The following is a 10064-nucleotide window of genomic DNA, read 5'->3' as shown; positions in this document are numbered from 1 at the left end:
CTTTCAAATTTTGGCAACGCTGCATAAGGCTACTAGAAACATCCACAGGCGGGTCTTTGTGTAGAAGGAAGTTCTCAACTCGTTTGTGTAAATACCAGGGAATATGATCACTGAATTGTATGGCAAGAGTGTGTTTAATTTTCTATGAAACTGCCAGATCGTCTTTCAAAGTGGCTGTGCCATTTTTCATTCCCACCAGAAAGGAATAAGAGAGTTCCTTGCTCCAAGTCCCTGCTAGAGTTCGGTGAAGCCAGCATTCGAGCCATCTAGAATGGTACATCATCCGTGGCGTTTCCTCGTGGTTTCAACTGGCAAATCCTCAGTGACAAACAAGCATTTTCAAAGAGCATGCTTCCTAACTTTCAAGTGGGTTCGATTTTTGTGGGGGGTCACCTTATAATTATTGGTCACTGATTTAAATAATTACCATCAAGAATAGTTGGTAAGGCCACTACTTATTAAAATGTGTTAAGATTTTCATTAAGCACATGTCAAGTTTTTGCATCTGCTCTATGAAGATGGATATGCCTTACTCAAGAAAGGAAGATTCACCAGGCACAATGGCACAATCATCCCAGCCACTTGGGAGGCTGAGGCAAGATGATCACAAGTTCAAGACCAGCCTCAGCAACTTAGTGAAACCCTGTCTCAAAATTTTAAAAAAGGAGGCAGGGGCTAGGGATATATAACTCAGTGGTAAAGTGCCCCTGGATTTGACCCCCAGCACCAAAAAAAAAAAAAAAAAAAAAAAAGTGTGTGTGTGTGTGGGTGGGGGGGTTCTTGGGCTATTAAATTAGGGTTATTGAATATATTAGTTGATTCCTCTATATTAATAAACATAAACAATTTAAAAATGGTTTGATGTACATTTTTTTCACTTGATTTGTTTTGAAAGTGATATGCAGGGGCTGGGGATGTGGCTCAAGCGGTAGCGCGCTCGCCTGGCATGCGTGTGCGGCCCGGGTTCGATCCTCAGCACCACATACCAACAAAGATGTTGTGTCCCCCGAGAACTAAAAAAAATAAATAAATGTTAAAATTCTCTCTCTCTCTCTCTCTCTCTCTCTCTCTCTCTCTCTCTCTCTCTCTCTCTCTCTCCTCTTTAAAAAAAAAAAAAAAAAAAAAAAAAAAAAAAAAAAAGAAAGTGATATGCATTCCATAGAAACTGCACTTCAAATTTTGAAGTTTGATCTTTTCCCAGGTTAGCAATACACAGGATGGTGACTCTTTTTGTGACACTGGGTAGCCAAGTGATCTGCAGCTCCCTGTCATCCACTCAATTCACAGAGCAAACGACAAGCTCTATGTGGTGGACCAGGTGCTGAGCTGTGACATTCAGTAGTCAGGTGCATTAAATGCACTTTCAATTATTGTGACATAACCCCACTGTAAGTCAAGAAGCAAGTTAAAAGTGTGACTCCTAGGAACATAGAATGAATACCTGTAGAAGATTTTTATTCAACAGATTAACTAGTAATTGGCAAAATAGTTAAATGACTCAAAGGGAAATTTGAAGGCTGGATTTGTATAGGAAATTTGATCAATCAATGTTAGAGTAATATTGTCAGATTAGATGGCAAAAATTGGTTAATGTCCTATGAGGCAGTGAATCATAACCTTTTGAAACAGACTGAATTTGTCCCCAATTTGAAATTAGGAATGGCTTCCTCATGCTGAGAGCAAAGATGGCAGAGGCTGCAACCCTCTCCCAACTGTTTCTCCAATCTATTCCTCCATCCCTAACATCCTCTCTTTTACTATTCTAAGTTCTATAGCAAGGCCCCCTGTGATACCCTTTCTTCCCCGCAGTTAAAAAGATAAAATGTTTGGCCAGGCACGGTGGCATGCGGCTGGGGAGACTGAGGCTAAGCAACTCAGTGAGACCCTGTCTCAAAATACAAAATAGGGCTGGGGATGTGGCTCATGGTCCAGTGCCCCTGAGTTAGGCTATAGATCTATACCCTCCCAAACTGATTTTTTCCCCTAATTTCTATCTCTTTATTTTTTGCTTTCCGTGAACTGTATTTTGTTGTTGTTGTTGTTGTTGTTGTTGTTGCTGGGTTGTTGTGTTTTGGTGGTGCTGGGGATGGAACCCAGGGCCTTGTGCATGCTAGGCAAGTGCTCTACCACTGAGCTACATCCCTGGACCTGGATTTTTTACCTTAGTTTTCTCAGTTACTTATCTGAAATCTGAATCCCTATAATGACCATTCTCTCCTTCAGTTCATCCGATGAGCCATTTAGTTGGAAAATCAAATATTTTTAGCTCTGTACTCAGTTTGCTCTATTTAAATTTCTGGTTTTTTTTTTTTTTTAAAGATTTATGTTGTCATCTTTCTCTTTCAGTAGTTTTATGTCATTGGGTGTGTGTGTTGTTTGTCCCTCCTGACCTCCCTGTCTCTGCCAGCTCACTGGGGCTCAGGTCTAAGCCCGGAGGCACCCGAAGGAATGAAGGGATATTTTCTATTGGTAGAGAAAGCAAGGAAACACTGTCCTAATCATGGCAGCTGCAGGCATACTCCCCATCTCCCACAGAAGCCTCCCTGCTCTGGGTTCTGAAAGTATCCCAACATCAGAAACAAGGAAACCTAGCCCACTTGTTCAAGGGCTTCTTAGTCCTGAGATAAGGCACAGGGGACCAGGTGTCTTCATGTAGTGCAATGTCTTCCTTCCTTTGGGGATCTCAGTCTTTGAGGTCCAAGCCCTCCCTGGGATCCACTTCTCAGCCCTTGTTTCAAGCCTCCCCAGTATTTGTTGAACTAATGGTGAAGAGCTAGAGACCCAGGCCACACAGAGGCCCCCCCCCAGGCGAATAGGGCTTGGAAGGTGCTGGGTGTGCTGCTGGGGGCAGGCTCTGCCTGCAGCACAATGGGTGCTTCTCCACTACCTGGTTCACTGGTCTCTACAACTGTTTGACTCAAGAGGGAAACGGAGAAAAAAGAAAGCACATCCAGGTTACCACATCCCCAGAATGGGGTTGTAGTTCAGTGGAGAGCACTTGCCTAGCACGTATGAGGGACTGGGTTCAATTCTCAGCACCATGTACAAACATATAAAATAAAGGTTCATTGACAATGAAATATCTAAAAAAAAAAAAAAAAAAGATTTTAAAAAATAAAATTAAGTTTAAAAAGATTTGTAAAAAATACTTTGTTACAGAAATCACAAAGATGGTATGTAAACAGTAAAGTTTGAGAAAGACTACACCAGAACAATGTCCAGCTTCCCTTCCCCCTCTAGTGTTTGATTACGCTTCTCACAGAGTTTCCAGAATGTTCTAAGGGTGTGTGTTGGGTGTATGGCTGAAAATAAAAGGAAAAAAAAAAAAAAAGAGGGCTCACAATCATGATCAAGCTAGCCAAATAACTAGTTTAATGATTTTCTTCATGGCTGGACAAACCATACATCTCTATCATACGAGTCCCACATGCATAGGCAGACCTCGAAATAGAGGTAGATAATTAAAGAAAGCAAGGAAGCAGGAATTGTCATGTTCTAGAAACTGTCCAATTGAGTGATGACAGCAAGGACACAGAACCCTGGGACTACTAGGGAAAGGCAGGAGAGAAGTTCTGACTGTTCTGAGGGACATCCTCTCACAGCTTTCCTTCTCCGTGAGAGTCTGGGTTACTATGAAGGAGATTTTTCTTAATATCTTTATTTTTATGTGGTGCTGAGAATCGAACCCAGTGCTTCACGCATGCCAGGCGAGCGCGCTACCACTTGAGCCACATCCCGGCCCCTCTTTCTTTCTTTTTAAATAAGAACTTCACATTTCTTTTTGTTGTATAGTATTATCAATGCAATGTAGAAGTTTGAGAAAAAGAGCACACGGTTGCTGGCACCTTCTAAAGGCCCAAAGGCCCGGCTGGCACACACACATATCTCTCAAAGCCACAGACACACAAGTACCTTAAGCACTTGCAACCCCAGGTCACTCCTGTTGCCATTATCTCCACCGCAACAAATGGGTCCTGACACCTGATGTTGGTGAGTCTGGCCTGGACCCACATGGTTGCTTTATACCTTCCCGAAAGACTAAGTGTTGTTACCACTGTTCACTGGTGACGAGTCCTTACTTCCCCGAATGCACCAGGGAAGCACGCCAAGGCAAGTTTAGAGTGGAAAGTAAAAGCTTTATTAAAGGACAGCAGAAAAGACTTCTCCCTGGAGGAAAAAGAGGACCCGAAAGGCAGAATCCGTGGAAGGGGGAGTTCTTCCCTTTTTTATAGCTAAGGTCTTTTTAGTTTTCCCACATTCATGTCTTTTGTTTCCCTTTATCTTTCAATGATAAAATGCAGGTGGGAAGGCCCAAAAGGTGGGAGATAAGTGGGCTGGAGGTGTAATGTGGGCAGGAAGGGCCTGGGGCAGCTTTTGATTAGCATTTCCTTGTTTGCTGGGAGCTGTTTCATAAATAGTTGCATAGGATGGGTTCCGGCCCTTGGGGACATTAACATTTCAATTTCCCCAAGTGCTGCTCTGGTTTCCTGGACCCAATTCTCTATAATGGCCTTTATCTTACTTGATAATGGCCTTTATCTTACTTGATAATTAGATCCGATTTACCTAACCACACTAACTACCTATCTGTAAATCTGGCTTCAACTGTGACACTTAGCTGAGGGCTCACAAAAATGCCTTCCTGGCCTCAGGAAATTTTCTGTCCTGAGAGCTCTGCTTTCAGATCACCTGCCTCAACCAGGTTCAGGTCATTTTGTTTCAGATGGAACGGAATGCACAGGTAGGGGAACAGGTCATCTTTCAGTGTTGGGAAGGGGAGGGGACATTCCCTCCCCTCCACCAAGTGGCTGAGCCATGATCCACCTCTGATTCAGAGATTTCGGTCCCTGCCCTACCCGGGGCACTGAAGTCAGCTGTGTGCCATTGAAGAAAGCCACTGTGCCCTGGGCACTTGGGCTCACTGGCCCAGGGCCCCGCGTGAGTGTGTGTTCAGTATGTGTGTGTGTGTCTGTGTGTGTGTGTGTCCCAGCACGCACGCGGCTTTGGCCCAGCACTCTCGCCCCCAGCTCCTGGGGGACGCCGGGCACATTTGGCCAGAGCAGCACAATGGCCAGCTCTCCGCGGTTGGCGCGTGGCCGAGCCCGGGGGCTTTCAGTCGTTTTGCAGAATTCTCTTATTGTTCGCGAGTCTCGGTGGCCGTCGCCTGCGGCCCGGCGGGCTGCAGATCCATTCACCCGGCTGCCCGGCGTCCCGCGCACCTGCCCGGCGCCCCCACCCCGCCCGCCCGCCCGCCATCTGTCGTCTGAGCGCCATTGTAAGCAGCCGCGCCTGGCGTCCTGGACGACACCCAAGGGGACCCGGAGCTGAGGCCCGACCGGAGGCAAACAAGGAGGGTTTATTCTAGTCCCCGTTTGGAGGTGACCTTGAACAAAATAGCCAAGCCTGGAGCATCCGCCCGCTCCCCCGCCCTCCAGGGTTTCTTTAGGACCTTCTCCTGCACGGGGACCCGGGGGTCGGCCATCTGAGCCGGATCCTCCAGTTGAGGACGTCTGGGGTGTTCTTCTTTCCGGGAGGAGCCCTGCAGCGGGCAGATCGCGCCACTTGGCTTCCCGAAGAGCCCCCCCACCCCACCCCGGGAGCCCGTTTCGAATGCAGATGTGGGTTTTGTCTCCCGGGAGCCGGATCCTCTGAGTTCATCCCGATTGTCCGCGCCTCTTCGGATGCTGGGCTGAAAGGAGAGCTTCTCTTTCCTGCAGTTGCAAATGCAGCCCTTTCAAGCCACCCCCCCACCCCCACCCCCACCCCCGCCCCAGCCAGTCTGCGGCCTCAGCAGTCTGCATTTTGCCCATATTTGTTTTCTCTCTCACGTCCTTCCTATCAAGCGCTTGGCCATATTCTGACAAAGCTATGTCTTTGTCGTCGCGAGGTCGCGGTGAGCTTGCCTTTACATACAGACCATAGCCGTGCGCCTCCAGGATTCTACTCCGACCTCCCTCCCAGGCATCTCCCCCTCCTAGGCATCTCCCATCCCAGTGTAAGACTTGCATGGGTTCCCACTACCCGCTGCCCCCATGCACAACAGGGACATCAACTCTCCTGAGGGAAAACAAAGGGTCAAATACCCTAATACAGGAGGCGCCCACGGGCAGATGTGAACCTTATCTCTTTGTGCTTGTAAAACAAAAGCAATCCACACTCAATTTGGATTGCTATCACCCACTAGCATTTCCCTGCTAAGACAGGTGTCAGGCGGTCTGGGGCAGGATTTGAAGCTGGTCTTTCTGGGGTGACACCCCAATGCAGCTGTAGCTCCCTTTCTGTTGTCTCTTGACTGTTGCCCTGAGAAGGGAGGGCGAGACCCTAGAGGTTCCAGGAATTGCTGGGCTCTGCCAGTCAGACTGGGTCCCTCTGCCTCTTGGACTGGATTCCAGTTTACAGTTCTCTGCTGGGGAAAGTCCTGCAAGGGTCGTCATGGCTCTGGAACTCAGAACCAGGAATGCAGGAAACTTGAGTCCCTATTACAGTGCAGATCCCTCTTGGACAGAGTTGGGGAAAACAAGGAAAAAGAGAAGTGGATCTTTGAATCCCTCTTCCCATTGCCTTCAATTCACAAATGGTGTGTTTGTGAGTGTGTGTGCGCAGTAGTACATGTAAATAACACACACACACACACACACACAGCTAAATTAAAAGGAGCATAACGATTCAGTGAAAAAGCAAGTCTCCCTCCAGCCTAGGTGTCGTTTTTTTTTTCCTTTTCTGTTACGGGGTGGCTCCAGGGGGCCTTACACTTCCATCTCAGGTTCTGTGCTCCTTTATTATTGTTTCCAGCTGTGGGAGCCTCATCAAGACTCACCACTTGCCCTCCATAGTAAAGCAAGGGTAAGAGGCTACTGCAGAGGCTTTAGGACTGAGAAAGTGTTAAATGTGTTCCAGGCCAACAGAAGTGCTGTTAACCACTCTGTGAGCCAAAGTACTCTTATCTGTCCCCTCCTCTTGTCTGGCAGGGATTGAGGAGATAGGATTGAAAGGTCTTGGGTAAAAAAAGGAAAGGTTTGGCAGGTGGCAGGTTCTTAGAAAGTGCCCACTCCTAATCCCAGCTACTCAGGAGGCTGAGGAATGAGGATAGCAAGTTTGAGGCCAGCCTGGTGACTTAGCAAGATCCTGTCTTGAAATAAAAAGGGGTAAGGATGTGGCTCATTCATTGAGTCCCCCTGAGTTTAATCCCCAGTACAAAAAAAAAAAAAAAAAAAAAGGAAAGAAAGTAGAGGCAAGCTGGAGTTGAGGGGGGAGATAGAGATGGAGCTCTGGAGGAATGTCAGTTGGGTTATGCTTTATAACAAACAGCTGCAAAACATGCACAGTAACAAGCACTTCTCTCTTGCTCTGCCTTTGCAGGCTGCTGCAGGTTATGGGTCTGTGAGATGGCTGGGGTGGTTCTGTCCCCTGTGTCTTATTTGGGAGCTGGAATAAGAGGCTCAGCTCTCTAGGGGATTTTCTGGCAATGGCTGAACTGTGAGATGCCAAAGCAAGCTGTACAAGTGTAATACTTGCCTAGTGTTCTACGGGTCAAATAAGTCATATGACCCAATCCAGAGTCAGAGGGGATCAGTCCATCTGCCATGAAATAGTGGCAAAGTTGTATACTACCAGGGAACAAAGATTTGGAAGCAATTTTTCGATCTCTTTATATTATTTTTTCAGATGATGGCATCCATCTCTACATCCTTAAATACTGTTGATATAGCTTGGTTCTTGAATGTCCCACAAAGGCCCATATGTTAAAGGCTTGATCGATCTCCAAGGTGGCTCTGTTGGGAGGTAAGACCTATTGAGAGGTATAATTTGGGATGTGCCCTTGAAGGAGACTGTGAGACTTCAACCTCTCCTAGTGCTTTCTTTTGCTTCTGGATAATGAGGCAAGCAGTTTTACTCCACCACATACCTGCCAGGTGGAAAAGCAGTGGGTCTGCCCATCATGGACTGGAAAATTCTAAAACCATGAGCCCAAAACACCTTTTGTCTTTGTAAGTTAATTTTCTCAGGTATTTTGTTATAGTGGGGGAAAAGCTAACACACCTACTTGCTAAGATTCCCTAATGTACATTCCAGCCTATAGCTAACCTGGAAGATGCAAATAGCCTACAATTCCCACTCCCCACAATAGCTCCATGTGCACATCTCAGACTTCTCCAGATAGAAATCTCGACTTCCTGTCCCTAACCCAAGTCTGATTTCAGCAGTGGTCCCTCCTTCTACCTTCTTGTTCAAAGTAGAGGCAGAGGGTTACTTCCTCCAAAATGTGCCTTTCCTTAGTCCAAGCCCCCCAGCATGTCACACCTGAATAACTGCCATTTTCATATCTATGCCCCCTGCTTCTGCCCTACTCCCTTCAGTCTCTTCTCAATACAGCCACACTGGCTACTCATAAGTTATAAGTCAGATCATGTCCCTCCTCAGCTCCCATCTCAGAGAAAAGTTCCTTATAATGCAGCTAGAAGACCCAGAATTGTCCCGGACTTGGATGTCATTCCTTAGTTCTCAGTCCTCACACATCTGTTCCAGTCTTGCTGCCTCCCTTATTGCTCTGCAAATACCACCATGTGCCCCTGACCCCAGGGCCTTTGCTTTAACCATTCCTTCTACCTGGAATGCTCTTCCTCAAATATCTGCAGTGCCAGTGTCCCTGCTTCGCTTCTATAGGAAAATCTTCCTTAGCCACCTTATTATCCAAAACCTCACCCAACCCAAACTTCCAGACCCCCTTTCTTATCACCATCAAACACATGAAACAATTTGTTAGCTTTTTTTCCTTATTTTCTGTCTCTAGTGTGGATAGAGCCCTTTCCATGTATAGTAGCCATCCGAAATGACCATGTCCTAAGGAATCTCTGGAAACCTGGGATGGCTGGTTATCAAGAAGGCAGAGATTTTTCTGTTTTGGTCACTATTCTACACCTATCCCTGGTGCTTACTGGCACTCAGTAAGGAGTGGTTGAATGAATGAATGAACAGTTAGAATGATCATCTAACCATTGTAAATCAGAACATATCCCTGCTACGCTAAAAACTGTTCAGTGGCTCCAAGTTACTGTTTGGATATGAGGTGTCCCCCAGAAGTTCATGTGGGAGACAATGCAGGTGTGTTCAAAGCGATGGGGTTTATGAGAACTGTAACCAAGTGGATTGATCCACTTGAGTGGATTAACTGGGTGGTGACTGTAAGCAGGTAGGGTGTGGCTGGAGGAAGCCTTTGGCATTTACTTGTATTTCTGGTACCTCTTTCTCTCTCTCTCTCTCTCTCTCTCTCTCTCTCTCTCTCACTCTCTCTCTCTCATTCCTCACTGTTGAGAACTGAGTAAATAAATTCCTTCCGCCATGTCTTTCCACCATAATGGTCTGTATGCCTCACCTTGGACCCAGAGCTGTGGAGTCAGCCGACCTTGGATGGAACTTCTGAAATCGTGAGCCAAAATGAACTTCTTCTCTAAGTTTTTCTTGTTAGTTCTTTTGGTCATGGTGACAAAAGATGGCTAAAACACTCAACATTGTACCTAAGACAAAATCCAAACTCCTCACCTGGTCTCTGAAGCCTGCCTCTCCAGCCTGACTCTCACTGAGTCTGGGCCACCTGACCCCCTTCCGCCCATCATTCCCATACCTCTAGTTTTTGTAGTCACTCTTTCCTTGACTTTCCTTAAAGGCTCCTGCTCTTCCTTTGAGTTTCAGTTCAGACAATATCCTCCATAAATCCTTTTCATGTCGCTTTTCCAAGAGGCTTCTGGCCAGTGCTCCAGCCCCTCAGCCTGTTGATTTCTGGCCCACCACTCTTCACTAACATGTATCTTTGTTTATTTCTTGCTACCCATAATCACAGGAGCCACATCTGCCTGTTTTCTACCACAATCCCAGCCTACACCACCGGTGCTCTTGGGTATCTGCTAAAGCAATATTTTATGGTCAGGAAGAGAGAAGGGAGAGTTGGAAAGATTTCATGCACAGGGAGAGGAGTCGTTAATTTTACTGTAGACCAAATGGGCTCTTTGAACAATGGAAGGAGTATTTCCTTGAACCTTGTCAAGGAAGATACTAATGGCAATAAA

The 10064-nt window shown here is 46.5% G+C and overlaps 1 non-coding gene across 1 annotated transcript; it reads right to left on the bottom strand.

Annotated features, from left to right (window-relative positions):
- Positions 1–2072: 2072 nt before the first annotated feature.
- Trnaa-agc (transfer RNA alanine (anticodon AGC)) lies at positions 2073–2143 on the bottom strand. The gene has a single exon. It is a non-coding gene; the product is annotated as a tRNA-Ala (tRNA).
- Positions 2144–10064: the final 7921 nt, after the last annotated feature.

Source organism: Ictidomys tridecemlineatus, chromosome 3 (genome assembly GCF_052094955.1).
Source record: "Ictidomys tridecemlineatus isolate mIctTri1 chromosome 3, mIctTri1.hap1, whole genome shotgun sequence".
Classification (NCBI taxonomy): Eukaryota; Metazoa; Chordata; class Mammalia; order Rodentia; family Sciuridae; genus Ictidomys; species Ictidomys tridecemlineatus.
The sequence above is the reverse complement of the archived record's forward strand: the minus strand, read 5'-3'. Positions and strand labels throughout refer to the sequence as shown.